Source organism: Salminus brasiliensis, chromosome 16, assembly GCF_030463535.1.
Source record: "Salminus brasiliensis chromosome 16, fSalBra1.hap2, whole genome shotgun sequence".
Classification (NCBI taxonomy): Eukaryota; Metazoa; Chordata; class Actinopteri; order Characiformes; family Bryconidae; genus Salminus; species Salminus brasiliensis.
The window spans coordinates 25,879,011-25,899,575 of record NC_132893.1 but is presented as its reverse complement, the minus strand read 5'-3'; positions in this window follow the sequence as shown (position 1 = coordinate 25,899,575).

Below are 20,565 nucleotides of genomic sequence, written 5' to 3'. Positions count from 1 at the left end.
ATTGTTTGAAGAAGTTAGCATAGAAAAAGCATTCGTCTTCCCATAAACTCTGAGCTTCTGAGTTTCCTTTCTTTCTCCTGAACACTCTGGCCTGTAGTAAAAGGGAAGAGGAGGCATGACATCCTTTATTAACTTATAACGATAATGTATACAATGGCTGTAACCATATAGAACTACTTCAACCATTATCCTACATTAGAGCACTACGTTGGTTGAAACAATATGTATGTAATATAAAAAAAAACGCAAAAGCAAATTATTATTATGAATTTTGCCCCCCTTTTTCTGCACTGGGCCCATAAGACCCTAGTTGCGCTGCTGCACACAGCCACGCCTCTACAGTTCTTCACACCGCTGATCCCCGCTCACCTCTGCTGTCCTGATGTGCACGTCTCTGCCTTTAATTTCAGCCATAAATCTTCTACTCCCCCACAAACCTCCCCTACCCCCTCAATACACACTCCTTTACTGCTCACCGTGTGTATGACTGCAGGAGAGTCAGAGCAAGAGGGCAGCAAGCAGAGAATGGATTGTGTGTGTGTGTGTGTGTACAGGGCTTTAGCTGATTCAGTGAATGAAGAGGGCTATGGGAAACACATATGCGCAGCTACAGCAAACACACTAGAATTACAGGCAGCAGCAGCACACAGAACATCAGGTACAGCATACATTTTACTCTAGATAAACCCTACAGTGCCACAGAGCATTTACTGATGGTTATTTACTTAATTTAAGTGTTTATTTTTATTAGGAGTATTGAGGGTATTGATGGCCTGATGCCACTCAAAAGAGAGAGAGGATACAAATACATTGATCAGCCATAACATTAATACCACCTCCATGTCACTATTCTCTTTTTCTTATCAGTTCCACTTATCATACTACTGTGTCACTGTGTCACTGTTGTGCCTGATCCACTCGTACCAGCACAGCACACACTAACACACAACCGCCATATCAGTGTCACTGCAGTGCTGAGAATGAGCCACCACCAGACAGACAGAGAGACAGATAGATACGGACGGCCGGATGGACAGATAGACAGATATACAGACAAATAGACAGATAGATAGATAGATAGATAGATAGACAGACGGGTGGACGGATGGACGGACGGACAAACAGATGGATAGATATACAGACGAACAGATAGATAGATAGATAGATAGATAGACGGATGGACAGACGGATGGGTGGACGGACCAACAGATAGATATATAGATAGATCTAGATAGAAGAGCACTAGCTCTTACCCTTGCCTAACCCCCGGTCAATTCGACCTGGACTGGAGTGTGCTCAAACTCATGACAAAAAAAAGAAAAGAAACAAAATTGGAAAATACTTCACTGAAGCTTTCATCTTGAAAACTATTACATTTTTATGGGCATCAATAATATTGATTGTGCTAAAAGTTGCACAAACAGCTCTGTACAATCACCTACAAGAAGGCTCCTGAAATCACCTCCACTGTAAATGTGTCATTAATGGAACAGAACACATGCTGTATGCAATATAATGACATTTTTATAAATGTTAGCCCTTACCTCAGCACTTACATAAATTAAAAATGCTAATATCATCACAGCATAAATGCACGAACGTATACACCTCTTATTACTACCCATCATGACCTTCAAATCAGCCATATGTTCACTTATGTAGAACATCACACTCAAACATCACCACCATAATTGGACTGCAACCAATTAGTCAATCAGATCTATTGCAAATTACCCCATTTGCAATCGATTCACCATGCTGACCTTTTCTCTTCACTAGCCAGGCTACTGAGATTCCACATATACAAGCTTAGACCCACCAAGACAATTAAATCTGTCCCAGACAGAAGCCAATCGATGCTTAAAACTGTGTAAAAAACAGCATTGAGCTGAGGAACCCGAGCAGCGCTACAGTGTATTGAACAAAGCAATCTAATGAACACATTCTTATACAGTTTATCAGCAACCCGAGAAAAATCATCTGTGGACCAACGTTCTCTCATAGTTCCACTGTATAGAACAAGAGTGCAGAAGCCCGATTTAACATTCAGAGGCTCATGAAGACCTCAATTAAAGAGATTGATTTCGTCTCGCTCCATGAAAGATGCCAAAAGGGTTTTATGAGGCAATGTCATCAACCCTGCTTCTGGAGATCTACTGTCCTACAGACATTAGCTCTAACCCTAATCGCCTGATCCATTCACTTACTGCCTTCAGAAGTCTTTGACTAGCAAACTGTGGTGTTAGAGTTGGGTTAGCGGTTAAACTGGCAGAAAGGTTGATCTCTGGGAGAAGGGTTGGTGACCATTGAACCTAAAGAACATTTTAATGTATGGATCCAGAGCTCAAAGCTCTAGCTGTCACATATGCAGAGCATATATACATGTTTTACATGTTTACATTTTTAAAATAACAAAAAGCATGTTTATTTAAGACCCATTGTCTTTGTTTCTTTACAGTGTAGATGATAGTCCCATGGCATTGCTCCACAGAGCTGTTCTGACACTTTTCTCAACATATTCAGAAACTATGATGCAAACAATGTCATTCAGAGTGGTTTGATGTGAAATTGTTAATTATAGAGACTCTTCTTTAATTCTTTACACTTTACAATTTCACTCGTCATTTTCGAATGCCATCCAATTTTTATTGCATGCTATGTTGGAATGGCTGATGATGAAGAATTGTCCACCGGGGGCACCATTAGACTCAGATAGCTCTGTTTTTTTAAAAAGTCAATCAACAGCAACATCTCACAAGTATACTCAGGCCCGCCTGATTAGAAACAAACATGGTAAGCGTAATTGTTTTTAGGCTATAATGCAATCCTGCTTGTAATCCCTCCATTTTAAAAAGTACCTGTGATTTTCACTGGAACTATAATGGATTACACTCGCTGGTTTTTGTATCCTGATTACATCACACTGTTACATGCATTCCCTTACTACCTGAGTTATAGTCTTCAGTCTGTTAGCTACATTAGCCTTGTAGCTCTAGTGCAAAACTTAAGAAGCATATTCCAGACAGTCTGTTTAGCAGGCTTAACCACAAGGAGGCGCTATAGGTACTTAGTACTAAGCTTTTAGTTCATTACATTAGTGATGCTTAGCATCAGAAGTATAAGACTGCTTGTTACAAACACATTCAAGAAAGTCTGAGGATGTCAAGAATGTCTGAGTCAGTTTAGCCACTGAACTGTACTGGAATTAAGCCTGGCAGGGAAGGCCCATTGTCCAGATATGTGGTCAGTGCAATCCACACAGATGCAGCGGCTGCAGAGCTCCTTGGTTATTACTTTAATCACTTTGCTCGGTTGGCCTGAGGTGAAAAGCCTAAGGTGGTTAATGGTGGGCAGTATTCCAATTTGCTTTCATGATAAATTATGTCTGGATACTCCATTCTGAGTATATTGTGATTAGTCAGGTCTTCTACAACACTGCAGATTTAGCTTAATTATAGAAAGCATGTAAATAACAACAACCAGCTGTAAACCAAGAAACCCGTTCACAATAGTAACAAGTGTCTGATTGGATGTCACTGCATAATGTTGTTACGTTTCCCACCCTTAAAGGAAATATGAACACAAGAGGAAAAACAGGCTCTATAGTGACTGATATTCCAGAAATGGAGTTTTTTCCTTTGGTTTTGTTGAAAAAGAAAATCCACCAATCCTCTGTGTCTACTTTTCTTCAGCTCAAAAGAAGAAAGTGATACAACAGCAGATTTACTCATGTGTGAAGTCTTGTATCAAGCCTAAACTATTTTTGTCTCTCTCTCCACACACACACACAGACATACAAACACACATCGCACTCTTTCCTCTCTACCCCCATCCTATTATCTCAAAGCACGTAGCCCTGGTGAAAAGGCTGTTGTCTGGCAGTGTGCAGGCAGTGTGCAGTAGCTGGCGGCTAGCGTTTGATCATATTTAGAGTGAGCTCGGAGGCTCGCGGCCTTCTGTTTTCACTGAGAGCACACATCCTTGCGGACGCTCTTTTGTTTGCCTGCTAAAGTGCCTGAACTATCTGTGCGCCGGTGTGGTGTGTATCTGAGGCTAGCTTACCCAGAGAGACTCTTCCTCTCGCTGTGTAATCGACCGAGCCTGAATCAACCCCTCCAGCTCCACCTGCTTCTGTCTCTTTCTGCCTCCGCTTCCCTTTGTTCCCTTCCTTTGTTAACAACATCTGGGTTTCACAACTGCTCACACTGTAGTAAAGGTCATTACACCATTACGACTGATCGCTGTCAATTAAAGGACCCATTTCATCACCGCTTTTGACTTTTTTGACATTATGTGAATTCTTCATGACGAATGGGCCAGCGCTCCAAAATGACTCGAAATACAATCTTTTTTCACACTGACTTCCACTGAAACCTCAGAAAGGTTTTTCCTTCTCCTTTTACCATTTTGGAGATACAAGGTTTTTGCATGCTACATTTTCTTGCAGTTGTATTTTACCACTAAGTTTGTATGGGTTTTAGAAACTGTCGCAAAGTATGTTTTTGATTTTTCACTCAAATGATGTGTGTGCTGGGAGGACAGATGTATGTGCTAGAAGGAGAACACTAACTGTCAGTTCTGTTACACCAGCAGACGTCTGCGATGGCTAGCATTGTGCTATCTGTGACATCACTGAAGATTAAGCTCACATCACTCATCTCCTGATGGTAAGGCCGTCCTCTTAAAATTTCACAAGCTGTTCTGTTACTGTACCTTCAAAACCGATAGATGTAAATAACTCTGGTCTGACTGGATGCCTCTTTCAGAATGCAGGCCAAAGCAGGTGGATATACTGTATGTAAATACACTATATGGACAAAAGAATTGGGACACCTACACATTACACATAAAGGAGATTTTATGACATCTCGTTTTAAATCAACAGGCATTAAAATTAAGTTGATCCCCCTTTGCAGCTCTAACAGCGGAACTCTGCAGTTATTGAGTCAGCAGAGCGTTGGCTTTGTAACTTTATGTGGTCTGTCGCTTCATGGCTGAGTTGATGTTGTTCCTTTAATAATACCCCTCACAGCTGATGGTGGTCATAGCTGATGGTGGAATATCTAAGAAGAAAAAAATTTCACCAACTGACTGACTTGTTGCAATGGTGGCATCCTATTACAGGAATTCAGTGAGCTCTTTGGAACAGCCCATTCATTAACTAATGTGTGTAAAGGCAGATGTGTGCATGGCCGGGTGCCTGATTTTATACACCTGTGGCAATGGGACTGAATGAAACCCCTGAATTCTATGCGTGAGGTGTGTCCCAATACTTTTCCATATAGTGCATGTTGCTTTTTGTGATGTCACAAAAACAATAAATTAAGAACAGGCTGTTTTTGCAGCTTAAGTTTTATGTATGGACTGTATAGACTGAGGAATGAATGGCACATTTTCATTAGCTTTTATTATATGCCCCCTTTCAATGTATGTGTGTGCTTACTGATCATCTTATACCTCATGCATTTAAAATGGCGCGTCTTAAATGGTCACCTCCTTTTGGATGGCATATAAATTAGTATTTGTGCCACATGCAGTGCAGTAGTGCAAATTCTTTCTCTGTACTTCCAGAGAGTCATACTTTATTTTTTCATAAAATAACCTAAACCTATAATCAGAAACCAACAAACTAAAATATGCTGATGAGATGATTACGATGTGGAGTCCAGTGGTGTGAACTGCTCTTCCACAACTACCTCCACTCTACAACAGCATGGGGGAGTCTGATTTGCATAATTACTCATTTTCATAATTCTTTGCATTCTTAATGAGCGCAATGGCTGGAGAAGCTTCCCAAAATGCCATTTTAACCAGTTTTTTTATTACAAACCTATTTTAACATTTAACAATTTATCATTCAACACAGATTATTTGTTTATAATGGGTTAACAGACAAGGAAGGCTTCAAGTTAGAGCTACATGTCACATATAGTTACCTGGAGACGTGCAGGTTTTTATACCACAGCAACAACTCTACATCTCCATCCTCTAGGGGAGACTCTGTATGGACTTTCCCATTTGATTTCCACCGCTCTGTCATCACACACACCTGCAACACCTTTCTGGACTCATTACTACCCTCGTATATGCACCAGTTTTCGATGCACTCTTTGCATAGTCTTGTCATGTGTTTATTCCCATGTTTGGATTCCTGTCTTTTTGACCTTGGCTGTGTTTCTGCATTATGGATCTTTTTGCTGTGCTCTTGCTCGCCTGTGTGTTGGCACTCGCCTGTTGAGATGCCCCAAGTTTGTAAATGTGACCTGCCATAAACCCTGTTTGTTACAGAATGTCATGCCTGTAATGCAATGCATTTATTATTTAAACTGGGGATGCATGGATATGGGCCAATATGATATTAGATATTTTTAAGTACATATCTGCAAATGCTAATGAACATTTATAAAATGTGAAAATTGGGACTACTGCATCAAATATTTAATATTAAACTACAGAAGTGCATTTCTTGGTGAAACAGAACGGTTGAACAGCATAAATGGTTCCCACATCCAGGCCTTAGTTTCATTTTACATGACCATAGGTGAAGCTGTATTTGCTAAGTGGTTGCTATGGTGTTGTTAGGTGGTTGCACATGATATCACAAGTGGCTGCTAGGTTGCTAGGTTGCTAGGGTTTTTCCAAATGGTTGCATGTGCACAGCAAATTTGCCAGTATTGAATCAACACTGATATTGTTACTTAACACAGTGAGTGTTAAACTTTAACACTATCAGTGTTGATTTAACACTGGAAAATTTGCTGTGTGGTATGTGTGGTGTAGTTGCAGCATAAGAAGAGTGTACAAATGCTTATAACCAATGTCCAATTAAAAAGCTGTCTGAATTACAATCTGTGCACAATTATACACTTGGAATGGTGTTGATATCTCAAAAACCGTGGGATGAATTATCTAGCCAACATCTGGCTAAAACAAATACATATTTTTAAAGGAAGAAGAAAATTCAGTGGATGACAAAACAGTTTCAGTCTGGTCTAACCATTTTCTGATGCATTCATTTTTAAGCCATATCTGTTGATAGAAACATGATTCCAATATTACAATGTCTTAATGACAGCTGATTTAATAACATTCCTACCTTTTTACAAATAAACTAATTTATATTGCTATTTACTTGTTTGTTCACCTCAGGATTTCTGCATCTATGTTTTTTGCTATGCATGGTTACCATTTCCTTTAGGGGATTAATAAAGTTTATGTTGTCTAAGCACTAAAATGCTTTTTTTTTCTAAGCTATTTAATAAAATGCCATACCCCTTCACTGTGAACCGTTCTAGTATATGATAGGGGCCAAAAACAAATGAGTCTGGTTTGCAGCCATTAATGCGTGGAATCAATGCAGCCTCCCAGTAGGTAAAGAAGAGCATTTCTAAGGAGCATGCACACCATTTAATTTCCTTTTGCTTATTACAAGCATCTAATTATGTACGTCAAACAAAAGGAGGAGCTTTACCCAGGGGTGCTTCTCCAAATCATTTGAATAAACCTTATTAAAAAGTCCAACAGTTCTGCTTTAGGGTTGAGTACCGAAATTCAGTACTTTCGTGACACCATCTGAATTACAGAACATTCTTTCGTTCCATTCCAAACACCTTAGTAGTTAATCTTATCAGCATCAGTAAACCAACAAGGACACTAGTTCCCAAATGGCCACTGTCTAAATTATATTCTGTTTGTATGTTATTAACACTTTTCATATTCCTTATGATGCTCCTTTGACTTAACCACAGTCTGTTCACAAATACAATTAGCACCCCTACTAGAGCCTCTGATCACTCCTACCAGTCTCTGTAAACCCCAATTACAGTCTATGAACAGCCCTACTACAATCTTTGCCACATGCAATTTTTACTACACACAAATAGCAATCTAGACAGCAATCTAGACAGTGATCTAGTCAGCATTCCAGTCAGCAGTCTAACCATTTATCTTGTCAGCAATCCAGCAGATGATCTAGTGAGCCAGCCAGTAATTGAGTCAGAGATCTAGCCAGTGATGTAGCCAACAATCTAGCTAGCAGTCTAGCCTGCGATCTGGTCAGTGATGTAGCCAACAATCTAGCTAGCAGTCTAGCCTGTGATCTGATCAGTGATCTAGCCACTGATCTTAACAATAATTTAGTCAGCAATCCAACCAGTGATTTACTCAGCCATCTAGCCAGCAATCTAGCCCCCAATTTAGCCAGTGATCTAGTCGGCAATCTAGCCAGCAATCTAGTCCCCAATTTAGCCAGCAATCTAGTCACCACTTTAGCCAGTGATCCAGTCACCACTTTAGTCAGTGATCCAGTCAGCAAGCTAGCCAGTGATCTAGCCAGCAATCTAGTCCCCAATTTAGCCAGCAATCTAGTCACCACTTTAGCCAGTGATCCAGTCACCACTTTAGCCAGTGATCCAGTCAGCAATCTAGCCAGTGATCTAGCCAGCAATCTAGTCACCAGTTTAGCCAGCAATCTAGTTACCAATTTAGCCAGTCATCTAGTCGGCAATCTAGTCAGTGATCTAGCCAGCAATCTAGTCTCTAGTTTAGCCAGCAATCTAGTTACCAATTTAGCCAGTCATCTAGTCGGCAATCTAGTCAGTGATCTAGCCAGCAAACAAGTAGATCATTTAACCAGTGCAGTCCTGTGATCTAGTCAGCAATCTAGCCAGTGCAAACTGAACGTGATTTTATGTATGATCTGGGACATTTGTCTGCAATCTCCAAAAGCTATGGGCGTTTGGACAATCACCAATCACCGTTTCCACCTGTTATTACATTCGAACTATGCTTGTGTTTATGGACTTCATAGAGCTGTGGGTTTTTAGAAAGCTAAAACTGTGCACCACTTTCCAGGCATTATATCAACATGCATTATTCCTACTTATACAGCACTGATACAGCATAGAGACCTTATCCAGTCTCCATAGAATCTACATCCCTTGTATATGCAGGGTATGCAGACACACGTACGCACTCATAAGTGACACACACACTGCTCTGTGCCTGGCCCGCAGCTCCAGTTCCCAGCACATACACATGCAGCATCTGCTGGGACAGCTGGCTGCAGAGTTTTTCTTGTGTCTGCACATCCGTCGCAGGGATTAGTGCGGTTCATGCAGTGCCCTCCGTCTGAACGCCCACACTCCCTTCCCTGCCGAGCCCCGTTCCCCCCCGACCCCCAGAGGACCACCCGCCTAATCCTCTCTCCCAGGACCAGACTATTGCTACTGCTCCTCCCAATACCCTTGCATGCATTCAACTCAGCCAGACTAGCTAATGAATGCTAAACGGAATGGGATGCACAGCCATAAAGACACATTTTATATGCCACCCCTAAAGGTTCAGCACAATATCAAATTCAGTCTCCTTGGCCCAAATGTAGCCGACCAGCAAAGATCAGCAGTTGGCATAATAATAATAATAATAATAATAATAATAAATGCTGTATATAAGCTTTAATGGCCTGTTGGCTATTTCAGCCTGGCAGCTTGAGTATATTGGCTATTAACATCCACATATTTGGCGAGGGGAATAATAGTAAAGTGTAAAACTATTACTTTAACATTTCCTAGCATGTTAGCATTCTGAAACTCTAGGCATGCCAGTGAAATCTCTAGAAGGCATTTTTGACTTAAGAACAACTCAGCAAGTCTGAATGGTTTTCCATGTAGTAGTAAGTCCTATGATAGAGTAAGCCTTTTTTTAAGATCTAAAACATCCATAGGCACATTTAATGGCAAGCGGATTAAACGTCTCAACCACAAGGCCAAAGAAAATTGAAGATAATTTTTAAGCACTACACAGAAGAACGGAGATCCATATATTATGCAGCACCTGGTTTCCAGTTGCTTCCAGCTTATGGATCTCTGAGGCACAAAAGCTGCTGCTTTAAGGCTATAAGGGTAAAACAGGCTAATGTGGATACACCCAGATAGTCCCAGAGATGTTTATTCTGCCAATCAGGTATTTTCTTCTCACACAGAATACTAAAACAGCACTACCTGGCTCTCACTCAATGAAAGCACAGTTCGTGATCGCCCCCTTCTGGCGTCTTCAGCTAAGAGAACTGTACGGATTGGTATGTGTGCCACTGTGAGAGCTCTGCTAAACCGCTTGTGTATGGTAGTTTCATAAATGAGATACGCTACATGTCCAATGTTTGTGGACACCCCTTCTAATGAATGTATTCAGCTACTTTTGGTTGCACCCATTGCTCTCTACGGTTTTTGCCACTGAATGCAATCAAATCCTCACAGCAATGCGTCACAATTTAGTAGAAACCCTTGCCTGGACAGTAGAGACAATTAACTCTTTTTATTACCCTTGATTTTAGAAGAAACAATGAATGAACAGGTGTCCCAATACTTTTGTCCATAAATGGTCTCTATCCTCTATATAGATATGTGCCGCATATCTAGCATACATGCTACAGAGGAAAAGGGCTGAAATTACAAGCACATACACAATATGTCCAAATGTTTATGGACACTTCATCTTCTTATTAGTAAATTTGGCACCATTAAGGTGCTTCCACTGCCAGAACACCCACATGAACCACAAAGTTTGTATAATGTACGTAGAAAGGCATTTGCAATAGAATGGGATGCTCTGTTGGAGACACACTTGAGCCAGGGTTGGTCACCAAGCATTGGGTTCTGCCATTGGAGAAATGCATTCTCTAGAGTACTGGAAGTCCACTCAATACCTGAGTGCAATCAGCAATGCTCACAGCAATGTTTCACAGTCTACTAGAAAGCATTATCCAGTCTGGGACCTGTTATTTAATAACTTGTAATATGAAAGAAACACTGGATGTACTACAGATTCCCTTACCTCCATGAAATCCCAGGCTTATTACATCCTAAAGCTTATTGTTCAGTAGCTACATGGAAAACAGTCCAAATTGTGAGAGAGGTACGGAAGCTTGGATCTTCCGGCAGCTCCTGGTCATTAATGGGGTTAATTATTGTTTAAAATAGAAAATTGTAGTTATTAAAGTCAATCATATTTTGGTATTTTATCTCTTTTTCATGTTAATTTAGATTTTTAATCATATAATCATCCTTCATGACTGTATTAGAATGAGTGGAAAGAGGGGCTGACTGTCTCTCCTCTCCAAGACTTCTTCCCACAACACTAGTATGTAACCTCTACCTGCCTCATCATCCATCTCCAGAGTGTGTGTATCCTTATATAAAAAGGAGGGTGTGTGCCCTTCATAAATAACTCTGCTGTGAAAGGACATGTTACATCTGTCATGGAGCTGAAGGCCCACAGAGCTTTTTTGACACTCTTAGTGAGATGACTAACACTTAGATAAATGAGATGCCTACTACACAAATCACTGTTACAGTCAACTGAAGTCTAAATCAGTTACGAGCAGAGCTGTGCTGACACAGTCGTGCACTGTAAACCAGTAGGCCTGTTTCACCACCACACTTCAGCTGTGCAGAGGGAAATCCACAGGGATATAATTCATTTTACACAGTATTTACACAGAACATCGAATTAAAAAGCTTGTAATGAAAAAGATGTTGATCTATTTGTATCTATCTCTTTTGTAAGATCCTCTATGGTGGTGAGAGACCATCTCAAGTAGTATATATGAAGCCTTGTAGTCATCCTGAGATCCTTAAAATAAGGTTTTATCCAACAAAAAAATCTGTTATAGTAAATCAGCCAAGCCATTTTGCAGTGAACAGCAAAAACACTCTTGGTGAACCACTACTAACATGGCATGGGGTGACATGTACTGCAATTAGGGCTGTTCAAAATCCTACCATGATATATCTGTCCATATTCACAGAGCTGTTCAAAAATTTGGCACCCACAGAAAATTCGTTTAAAATACTTCTAACTACCTTAAACTAACTCAGTGATTTTTTGAAAAAGCGAGAGCAACTTTATATTATTTTGTAAATTAACTGTTGTTCTTTACATTGTGTCAAATTAAGGATGAATGGACCAATAGAAATGCTCTAAAATGGCTTGGAATTAATATATATATATAAATATAAATATATATATATATATATATATATACAGTGAGTCCAAGAAGTATTTGATCCCTTGCTGATTTTCTTCGTTGGCCCACTAATAAAGACATGATCATTCTATACTTTTAATGGTAGATGTATTCTTACATGGAGAGACAGAATATTAAAAAGAAAATCCAGAAAATAAATCTAAGGAATATATATTAATTGATTTGTATTTCATGGAGTGAAATAAGTATTTGATCCCTTAGTATTCATTAGCAGTTCTGGCTTTTACAGACCAGTTAGACACTCCCAATCAACTTGTTACCTGACCTGAAGCCACCTGTTCTCACTAATCACTTGTGTGAAAAACACCTGTCCACAGAATCAGACAGATCACACAGATTTCAAGTCTCCAACATGGGTAAAACCAAAGAGCTGTCACAGGACCTCAGAGTCAGAATTGTTGACCTTCACAAAGCTGGAATGGGCTACAAAAAGATTAGTAAGGTGTTGGATGTGAAAGTAACAACTATTGGTGCAATTATCAGAAAGTTTAAAGAGTATAACATGACAATCAACAGACCTCGGCCCGGTGCTCCAAAGAAGATTTCGCCTCGTGGGGTGGCAATGATGCTGAGAACAGTCAGAAATCGTCCTGCAACCACTCGGCAGGAGTTAGCAAATGACCTGAAGGCAGCTGGGACCACAGTTTGCAAGGAAACAATTGGCAACACTTTGCGCAACAATGGATTCACATCCTGCAGTGCCCGAAAGGTACCCCTGCTGAAGAGAGCACATGTGGAGGCGCGCCTCAAGTATGCCAATGATCATTTGAAAGATGAACCAAGTTATTGGGAGAAGGTTTTGTGGTCAGACGAGACCAAAATTGAACTTTTTGGCCTCAACTCCACCCGCCATGTGTGGAGGAAGAAAAATGCTGCCTATGACCCCAAGAACACTGTGCCCACCGTCAAGCATGGAGGTGGAAGCATAATGTTTTGGGGGTGTTTCTCTGCCAAGGGTACAGGGCTACTTCACCGCATCACTGGGAAGATGGATGGAGCCATGTACCGCACAATCCTGAGGGACAACCTCCTCCCCTCTGCCAGGGATCTGAAAATGGGCCGTGGTTGGGTCTTCCAACATGATAACGACCCTAAACATACAGCAAAGGCAACAAAGGATTGGCTCAAGAAAAATCACATTAAGGTCATGGAGTGGCCCAGCCAGTCGCCAGACCTCAATCCGATCGAAAATCTATGGAGGGAGCTGAAGGTCAGAGTTGCCAAGCGACAGCCCACCAACCTTCATGATTTAGAGAGGATCTGCAAAGAAGAGTGGGCCAAAATTCCCCCTGGTGTGTGTGCTAAACTTGTGGTTAACTACAACAAACGTCTCACCGCTGTGCTTGCAAACAAAGGCTTTGCCACTAAGTATTGAGTGTGTTTGGCAAGAGGGATCAAATACTTATTTTCCTCATTGAAATACAAATTAATTAAAATATATTCTTTAAAATTATATTCTGGATTTTTGTCTTGATATTCTGTCTCTCCATGTTAGAATATATCTACCATTAAAAGTGCAGAAGGATAGTGTCTTTATTAGTGGGCAAACAAAGAAAATCAGCAAGGGATCAAATACTTCTTGGACTCACTGTATATATATATTGACTTTCATTGAAAGTTGTGAGAGATTTTTCTTTCTTCTGTAATATTGCTGTTTTGGAAAAGAGGAGATTATAGGTTTGAGGTACTGTAAGTGTGAGATGATGTAGGCATGCAGTTTGCACTTTGCTAACTGGAAGGTATGCACTTCCAGTGCTTGTTAGCTGAGCAATTTCATAGCACCAGTGCTAATCAGAGCAAACAAGTCTTGGCTCATTGACTGCATTTGATCTTACACCAAAATCAAAGTCTAGAATACACAGACGTCTGACATACTCTTTACATCACTGTCCCCCTAAAAAACATTTCTGTTGTGTTTCACTTTTTGACATAGGATGAATCTGCCAGTTGTCCTTTATATTGGGTCAAATGTTGAATGATGAATGGACCAATAGAAACGTTTCCATCTTTGGTGATGCAGAGTGTTTGAGTGATTCAGCTCTTAGACCTGTTAGTACAATTATACTGAACTAAATACTAGACATTAACTACTACTGTTTGTTTCCATACTCAACACATAAGCTGTTTTTATCTGGAGCTGCCCTTTAACACATGTAGAGTACAGACAGAGATTTTCTGTGGCCCCTGTGTAGAGTGTGCAGGAGGCACAGCATGACGGAAAAATGACACTGCAGAAATAGCAGCACTGTAGATGGCGAACAAGGCTACTGACTCATACGTAATGATGTCATCAACACGTCCACTGTGAATCTCTGAAAAATTACTCACATGGGCTCACTCAGACATTTGTACTGGAGGGCTGGCAGGACAAAGTCTGGTTAATGTCCAGTACAACTGATTTGGACATTTGCATTCACTCATACATAACATACAGGTAATGTCCGGAAAGGTTCTGGGTTACCGCACATGTCTGAAAGGGGCTTTAATGAGTCCTAGGTGGTGTCTGGTGCAGCTGGCTGAGAAAGATGGCAAAGTTGGCACAAACAGAAGTGTTATCTTCAGACTGCAACTGATTACATGGTTGGAGGCGATTGAGAAATGTACATGGAACATCCTGAAACTCTGCTAAGCAGACTAACGTTAGCATGTTTCACACTGTTTGTACATTGCATTATATGGTGTGTGTACAAGCAAAACACAATTATTGATCAGATAAATCATTTTTAATAGCTGCTGTCTAAGACTTTTGCACAAGGCTCAGTACGACCTTTCTACTCCAGTCTCCTCTTGTCCTGAGATGTTTTCCTCATGCTTGCTGCCTCTTACCAAATAATGATTCTCTAAATCTCAGCTAAATGAGCTAATAACATTAGCATGTTCTGCACTGTTTATATGCTTAACAATTTGGCCTTATTTGTGGTATTTCAGTCTGGTACCCTTCACTGACATGGATGAATGGCCCATGATGCTGGACAAATGCTGACCATGTGGATAGTTCTTCTACTGGTGGCCTGGCTTCTTGTTCATCTGTATGCCCCTCATGGTTTTCTTCTCCTCAACACTCCATTCTCTCTGAGGTTGTAGTAATCTGCGTATTTGTGTGTGCGTGTGCCAGCCAGAGGGTTCTTGCTGGCCAAGAACTGCGAAGTGATTAATGAACCCCGTCTGAATCTTTAATCATGGTAGAGGAGATCATTTACCTCTAATGAATAGATGCACATAAACATCCCTGAGAAAGGACAAGCGTGAGGGCAACAGCACATTAGCATAGAACAGAAGGCTACAAAGGAATGCCGAAAAGGAGAAGGCTGTGCTCCATCTAGTGCAAAATGCACAGGGCCTATGGGATTTATTGTCCAGCTGAGAGAAACTGTTATCCTTGGGACAAAATGCTAATTGGACGCTATAAAATCTTGATTATGAAAGCAAATACTTCAAGCCACGAGGGTAATATGCCAGTATGTGGAATAAGAGTTGATATTACACACACATACTACAGTCCCCAGGGGTCTTCTCCGCTTCGTGTCTTTTCTTGTATGCCTGGTGTGGTTGCAGTCCCTCTTGGCTCTCGCATGCATCTCCCTGTCTTGACAATAAATCATCATCAATGCTTGATTTTCTACCTTTCATTAAACGCTCCCATTTATAAGCAATTAGGCTTTCCAAGGACTGCCTATTCCCCTGCGGATATCAGAGCATCGTTTCCTCACTGATCCCAGAATCACAATGAAGGAGGGATACAAACACAAACCTCCATCCTGCCTACCTCCAACAGCAAAAACACCCTCTGTGAACCACTACTAAGGTGGCATGGGCTTAGGGCTGTTCAAAATCTTACCATTATATATCTGTCCATATCTAAAGGGCTGTCCAAAAAATTATGACACCAGAGAAAATGTATTTAAAATAATGTTTGTTTGGGTAGAACACATTATATTACACTCTTATATAATATTTCAGTATACAACCCAGATGGGGTCCAGATGCTTAACCCATCCCAACACTGGTCCCAACACTGACTCTGGTGGGCATCCATATGTGGAGCCAACATGGAAACTGTGGACAAAGCTTTTGGGTTCCCAGTTGGGCCACCCATACAATTCCCACACAGGCATGTTATCTGGGTAGGCGGAAAACTGCCCACTGTCTGTCCCATAAAAATATGATTCATATATCAAAACACTTACAGTCCCAACAAGCACTCACACACTTTTGATACATTGGAAGTGTGTCACATTAGTTCACATTTAAGCAAACCACAAGTGACTGCAAGACTTTGCAACAGACCCTACAAGAATCAGTGGATATGCTATTGCATGTCTCTGCAAAATGGTTATTTAGAAGAGACTTACAGCTCCCTCTAGAGTCAGTGAAGTGAAGACTTGGACAGCCTGGGCCTTTTATCAAGTCATCCACCGTCTCCATGCGGAATTCCAACATTTTTGATTGGACTAAAATCATCTGAATGACAAAGTGGTGTTTAAGACACGGTTGAATGTGGTTTGTCCCGCAACACAGTCAGTCATGGCTCTTGGTAAAGTGTGGGTGTACCGCATGGTTCAGTTTAATATTCCAGCTCCTCTCCAGGAAGCTCCTCAAACCGCAGGCCGTCTGACGCATTGCAACCAGGGATTTGAAGGCAAATGTCAACTAAGTGAAAATAAAAGCGGAAGGTTGCAGCAATTTGTGTCACGTCTCTTACAGCGCTCCTGTCTTTTCTTTATCTAGCGGCAGCTGTGACAGGCCGCGTGTATGAGGGTTTTTTTGGGAGGGGGGCGTCCCGCTGGGTAGCCCCCCTGCCATGACACTGCATGCTTCCTGCTTACACAAGATCATGATTAATAACAGCAGCGGGAGGAGTGTTCAACAGTGTCATAAAATCAACCCTCACACGGAGTCTAAACTGCAGATCAGTGAGGGCAAACCAGGCAGAGCAGGGCTGCTACCTGCTGCAGACCTCTGAGGATGTGTCGTCATTCTGTGATGAAGAACCCCGGATCTCCAGCAGGTTTTGCCTGTAGGACAAATGAATGGCGCTGTCAGAAATCACTGCTATCCCCACTGCACCCTGTGGGAAAATAGAGTGAACATATTTTGGTTTCCAGAAATTAGGACACACAGGTATCTGTTATGGTTTGGATGTCGTGTTCAAGTTCATTTCAACTTGTGTCTTAAAATAAAAGTTCACCACTTTTACCATCTTTCACACACGTTTTGTTTTCATGCTAATAAACAAAATATGAACAAATACATAAATAAATTAAAAAGTAATGGGAAGTTTAAATGATTTGTGTTTATTTACATTTGCGTTTAGGCATGTTTTGGTTGTGGTGGCAAACAGTTTGACCAATGGTTGATGTAGATTCAGGTGCATGTAGACCAATAGTGCGGGGAGAAGGCGGGATCTAAGCAGTTTGACCAATGGTTGATGTAGATTCAGGTGCATGTAGACCAATAGTGACGGGTAGAAGGCGGGACTTAAGCAGGCCAGTTTAAATCTTCACACAATCTTCACCTATTTTTATCCCAAATAGAGGGAAAAGAGGACATATGGTCACCCTAGATTAACAGAAATATTAGAAAACCAGTATGTTTGTATTTAGTAGGTCTAGTAGCCAGAGCCACTCAAAATTAGCATTTGCTATTTATGTAATATTCTTTAGCAAAGCACAGCAGCTGCTGAGATTAGATTTTAATCTTTTAAAGATCTTTTCTAGCTGGACCAGGTCAACTAAAATCCAGAAATTCAGCTCCAACAATCAACATGGCTTTTTATCTGGTCGTGTCTGCTCCTCAGTACACAAAGCAATGTGACTGCAGCTTTATACAAACAGAGCATTCAGAAAGTCACAGCAGATCGCTCTGATGGGTTTTTATAAAATGTTCCTTTTAACTCCTGTCTCCCCTAAGCAGTATCTCTCAGATCACTACTTAATCTAGAAAAACAAGATAAGTTGGAAACAGGAATAAGATGAAGTCATTCATTTGACAAATAGACTACTCACTTATATTTGTGAAGCAATTCATTTATTATTTGCTTTTAATTTCTTTATGATACACAGGTCACAGTAGCTATACTGCACTGTAATTGGTCACACATCTGGCTTGATATCAAGAGAGCATAAAAAGAAGGAGGCCAGAGTCTATCACACTTCCTTTTCTATACTGACATATGATGACAGTACTAAGAAGTTCCCCCGCAGTTCTATAGGTTTTTGTCCTTTAAGGTGCACCCATTGCTGACACAGGTTGTGCAAATGCACACACATACAGCTTGTCTAGCCCCTGTGAATAAAAAAACTGCCAATAAAATGTGACTCACTGGAGCAGACCAACCGAAAACCTATTGCCATCCTGTCTAAGATCCGCTGTGGGCTAGAGGGGTATAAAGCCCCCTATTATTGAGCTGTGGAGCAGTGGAGCTTTGTTCTCCGTAATGATGGTGATGCTTTATCCAATATGTTTGGGATGAGTTGGAGAGTTGAGGAGTTACGGATGAGGTGGGGTGGTGGTGAGCATCCCAACATCCTAACCTCACTAACACTCCTGTCTCTAAATGCATTCAAATTCTCACAGCAGTTCTCCAAGATCTAGCAGAAAGCCTTCTTCCCAAAACAGTGGAGACAGTTACTCCAACAAAAGCAGAATAAACTCATTTTATTGGCACTGATTTCAGGCGTAACAATGAATGAGGTGTCCCAATACTTCTGTCCATGTTGTTTATGTCTGTACTACTCATGCAATTATATGGACAGCTAATTCTGCTTGATTCATTATTTGACAGAAGTATCAGTGCTTGTATTTGAGGACAGGTAATGGTAAAACATGGTGTAGGTAGTACAGACCTATAGAAATGAAAATTTTCTCAGTTTTTTTGTTTGTTTGTTTGTTTTTTAGTACAACCGAATATGGAATTATGTATGTAAATATGCTGTCTAATCTATAAATAATGGGATAGCAATGGAGTGAGAGCACCCCCTCCTCTTCCAAGGTCTTGGGTGAAAAAGGTTTAGCAAAACCAAAACAAACCCATCTAATTATAAACCGAATTAATTTAGCAAAGCTTTCTGTAGAGTTCTGTATGCCGAGCTAGACAGGATCATAAATGCCATCTACTGAATAAGCCAGTGAGTGTGTTATACATAAAGCATTTCAAACACACACTAACAACTCACTGTCATTTGCAAACAAATGCAAATGCAAGTCTGTTTGACAAGAAGGGAGTTTCTATGGGTAAGAGACTCAGATATGTAATAGTGAGGCTGCTGCGGGTCGTCAAATCCTTGGTAAGCAGAAAACACACAAAGAGAGTGTGGAAATGGAAATTTGTAATCTGCCAACTGTGTCAACTGAAAACAGCATATTTACATGAGAATATATTTACCTCCACGTCAGCATGCCACACGCTATCTGAATATTAACCACTTGGAACATGGGGGAGGGATGATGGTCCTGTTGGTTTTGTTTTATTGATTTGGACTCATGCATATTCATCAAGCTTGAATATTTACTCTAATATGTAAATTGAGGCAACCCAAGACATGAACAGCTTTGCTCGTTTTTAAATTGCAATACACACATGACGATTATCACAATAACTCACACTACATTCATATTCATTAGCTGGGTTCATCAGATTCAAATGTACAAACTGGATATATATGTGTGATTTTTATAAAGCTTGATTAATGGAATCAGTTCAATAAAAATAAATAGATTTGTACTGCATTTAAGCATCCACTGAAGATGTGCCTAAATATAAGATGTGCCTAAATATACTCTGACCTGTTAACAATGTGTGATAATATATATATATATATATATATATATATATATATATATATATATATATATATATATATGTGTGTGTGTGTGTGTTATATTATCACACATCAGGAATGGGTAATATGGTAATATTCTATTGTATTGCTTGATTGTATTATATTAACTTCTATTATTACACATTTTCCTTAGCATATCATGGATACTGATTCTCATGTAACTTACCAAACCTAACAAAAACTAAATATTACAATATATATTGCATCAAAAGTGAAGCTTTACAGTCCAAGATATGTCTGGTGTCCTTAATGTAAATAACCTTTGTGATCAACTTAGTAATTCACTATCCATAAGTGTTTTCATTTTATATTATATCAAATTTAAATATTAGCTCCAAATGTAAATTTGCTTAAAAAAGTATGATTTTTTTTGGTACATTCATGTGAATTTAATGCAAAAGCTATAGAAGTTAGCTAACCTAGCTAGATCATATGACTTCCAGACCACATCAGCCACCACAGTGTCATTCAGCCATTTTATCACTGTATAAAGCCCTTGGCATTATCCTAAGAGGTCTATATCAGCTAGCTTCTGCATACTTTTGTTGCCAGAAACATTTAAAAGTGCTCAGCTAGTAAGGTTAGTTGGGTAAAATCAGTTGTTCCTTATTGTTTCCCTTTACACTGTCCATTTCCCTGTAGTTAAACTGCGAGCCGCGCAAGGCATATTTTTCCCAT